At 58.0% G+C, this 3,587-nt stretch overlaps 1 long non-coding RNA gene across 1 annotated transcript; it reads left to right on the top strand.

Moving 5' to 3' along the window:
* The first annotated feature begins 2,981 nt into the window (after positions 1-2,981).
* Positions 2,982-3,331, top strand: LOC147413175 (uncharacterized). Its single transcript, XR_015184062.1, has 2 exons — positions 2,982-3,020; positions 3,213-3,331. It is a non-coding gene; the product is annotated as an uncharacterized LOC147413175 (long non-coding RNA).
* Positions 3,332-3,587: the final 256 nt, after the last annotated feature.

The following is a 3,587-nucleotide window of genomic DNA, read 5'->3' as shown; positions in this document are numbered from 1 at the left end:
GCTGGGATGTGGCTGAGCAAGAAGTCTGCTCCTCTCGGATTTTTTTATTTTTTTTTCTCCCTGGTTTTGAGTAAAAATAAAATAAGATTTAAGCGTATCGCTGGTGGTGGTGTGGATTTGGGGTGCCGTTCCTCCCTGGGAGGCAGCCTGGAGAAAGCCCTGCCTTTCTCGGGAAGGTTGCTTGGCCCCATGTGATGGTCGGATCCTTCCTGGGGTGCTGTGCTGACGGATCCCGTGCCTCAGCCGGGTGCCAAGACTTCAGCCTTCTAGGAAAGGCAGCGGGGGCCTGCGTGGGTTTCCCTGGCTGCCCGCTGCCAGCCCGTGGGCGCCCGGTGCCTTGCGAGCAGCGGCCGGAGGCGTTGGGGCAGCCGCCGGAGTTGTGGATGGCTCCCGCTGGGGTTGCAGCGCTGCCTGATCCTTCCGAGCTGCCGTTCGGTGGGAGGGCACAGGAATGGATCTGTGCTGCCGGGCAGGCTTTCTCCTGGTGCCGCTGGTTTTTCTTCTCCTGCTGTCGCAGGAGGCAACTGTGGGTACGGCAGTTTGCGTCCTGCCTCTCCCACAAACCGCCTTCAAGCTTCTGGGCTTTCTGGGTCCCGTGTTCTGGCCGATACGAGGCTGTTATCGGAGCTCAGCAAACCGTGATGATCCCATCCAAGCGCTGCACCTCAAACCACCTGGCAGCGCTGGGCTGGATGCAGCAGCTCGTTTGCACGGGGCGGTTAATTCGCTACGTTTTAATCTCGGTGACCATCTGTGTTCTTGCCCAGGCTGGGGAGATGGGAGCTTTTGGGATTTCTTCCAGGAGGTGAACATGGAGAGGACATGCTTATGCTGTGTCTGCCAAAAACTGCCCCAGGTCAAAGCAGGACAGCCTCATTAGCTCTGGGAGCCGTTGTTCCTGCGTCTTCAGGCAAGGAGGTCCCCACAACATGTCGGCTCTATCCTGGGGGCACGTCCCAAAAAGCTGCAGGGAGGAGGCAGGGGGGAAAAAGGCAGTTGCAGAAAATGGAGACCTCTGTGAATGCTTTCCAGCATATGAACCCCAACGCAGAGGGTCTGCGATGGGCTTGGCTGGCACCTTGGGGGGCTGAGGTCCCTCCAAGGAAGGCTGTGTGGGTCTGGGGAGAGGTAGCGTGCTAAGGCGTCTCCTGGCCACCCTAAAAGCCCTGCCTTGGGTTGTGGCAGCCTCTGGGGTATGAGCCGGCCCCACCAGCAGCTACTGCAGTCTCTGCCCTGGTGAACGCCACGGCTGGAGCTCGGATTTGAGCTTCAGAAGCTGCTGATGGGACTGGGGTGCTCGCATACGGCACCAAAGTCAGGGGGCCAGTACCTCCAGGTGGGCTGCAGTAGCGTCTCCAGAGAGACCTGTGCAGGCTGCTGCTGACAGAGAAGCCTTTTTTTGCAAACAGTGCCCGAAATCTTCCCCGTTTTGGGTTCTCCCCTTGGCGAGCCTGAGGCTCGGCAGCTCATCGCAGAGCCCCAACCAGGATCCCGCTGACCACAGGCTCTGCACGTGGCCCAGGCAAAGGTGGCGCTTGCTGCAGGCTCCATCGAGGAACGCCTGTCCCCTGGGCACCACGGCCCCGCTGAGGCTGCGGCTGCCGTCCGAACCCGGAGGGGATGATCCCTGCCCTGTAATTAAGCTCTCTTCTGCTCCTCTTCGCCCTACTAATGAGTAGTCTCGTGGATGCACTCCATGCAGCTGCTCCGGATCCTCTGTGTGGCTCAGAAGCTGGAGGTGGCTTTCCAAGAAAGCTTTCCAAGAAAGCCACCTGCAAAGGGCAACCCCAAATCTCCATCCCTGCCTCGTTGGGGTGAAGCTTGCGGGCTGGAAACCTTTGGCTGTAACGGCTTTTCCCCTGACTGTGCCTCCCTGGCCCGCACCCTGTGTGCTGTGAATTCATCTGCCAACCTACACCTCACTCTCTGACGTGAGGAAAACCCTTCCTGCCGTTCCTACCGGCAGGGCCCGGCGAGATGGAGATGTTTTCCCAGCCTTCAGTTGAAGATCCGAGGCTGCCTCTTGAAAGGAGAGCTGCTCTTCACCGGCTTGCCAGGCTCTTGACATCAGCGGATAATAACACTCAAGACAACCTGCACTAGAGCTAAATCCTCTCCTGGTTCAGCAGTTTGGGGTTTCGGCCTCGGTGGAGACTCAGCATCGCGGTGCATCCCAGAGGGATGGATGGGGGCTGCTCGTGCCTGTCTCCGGCGCGGCAGGACGACCGCGGAGGAGGTGCATAGACCTGTGCCTGGTGCAGCGCTGGGCGCTCGGCCGTGCCCGCGTGTCGAGCAGGTCCCCGGAGCCTTGGTGGGGCTGCGGCGTGGGCCGAGGATCTGGCTGGATTTCGGCACCCTGCTCAGGCCCCAGCGTTGCGCCCGCTGGAGCACGCAGCCGGCCTCGCTGTGGCCGAGAGCACCGTTGCTCTCTTGAATCTCTTCATTTAGTTAATGATCCTTTTGTTGAGAGGATTAGGGTTTAGAGGCCTCTGGCAGAGTGTTAATTAAATTAAGGCTATGGGTGTTTTGTTGAGGTTTTAAAGCCCACTAGAGGGCTCAGTTGGAGCCCTGTGGAGCTGGAGGCGCTGGGCTGTGTCCATCCCCTGGAGAAGTTTGCACGATAAGTTACGTAAGGCCGGAGGAGCTGGACGGACGCAGGAACTCCCGGGGCCAGTCTGCAGCCTCCGCACCGCGCTCGCTGCTCCTCTGTCCCAGCTCTGCCCGCAGCTCGGTGGTGCCGGACCCGTGCCGTGCTGCCCTGGGCACCGGCCGGCGCTCCGGAGGCCGTGCTCGCTGAGGGGTGGCAGGCACGGGACGCCTGCGTCACCGCTCGCTGTATTATCAGCTTTAAGTAATGTCGGGCTAACGTGGGGGGTTGGTGGTTTTTTTTTTTTCCCTTCCCCACTTGGTGTTTACATTTCTAAGAAGTGGCTCAACGTGAACGTCTGGTTCCACCTTCAGTTCTGGGAAGAGTCAGCCGCCGAAGTTCCCTCGTGTCAGCTCTGCTGTGCAGCGCTCGGGTACCGTACAAGCGTGAGCACTTGGCTTTGTGGCTTGAGGGATTTTTCCGGTGGGTGCGTGGGGTTTTTCGTGTTTAGCTGGAGCAACTTATTAACCAGTGTCTCTTCTCCTTTCTCTTCTATACGCTGCCCCGTGATGGATTTTGGTGCCTCGCCTGCGCGGTTTGCCTGCCTGTCTCGTCTCTGGGTAAGTACCTGCTTCATTAGATCTGTGAGAGGAAAGAGCTGAAAGGAATCACTTGGACTTAAATAATGAACTGACCTGTTCATTCTGTCTTAAACTCTGGAGCATTGATTGTTGTCAAACAGCACGATTTGTCTTCTGTGTGTGTGTGAAGCTTTTGGGTATCGAAAAGCACTTAATATAGCGATTTCCAGGCCAAGTTTATAACACGGAAAAGCCCCCAGCAGTAGTTTTTCTTGCCAGCCTGGGCTGCAGAGCGCTGACCCGGCGATAAAAGCCCACTAAGTGCCAGCAAGTGGAAGTGAAAATGTTTTTGGTGGTGGAAAGCAATACTCCCTGTTTCTCCCCAGATGCCTCCTGACAGCTGTTGATGGTAGATGAGC

This window comes from Leptosomus discolor, chromosome Z (genome assembly GCF_034619465.1).
Source record: "Leptosomus discolor isolate bLepDis1 chromosome Z, bLepDis1.hap2, whole genome shotgun sequence".
NCBI classification, from domain to species: Eukaryota; Metazoa; Chordata; class Aves; order Leptosomiformes; family Leptosomidae; genus Leptosomus; species Leptosomus discolor.
This window is presented reverse-complemented; position numbering and strand designations above follow the sequence as displayed.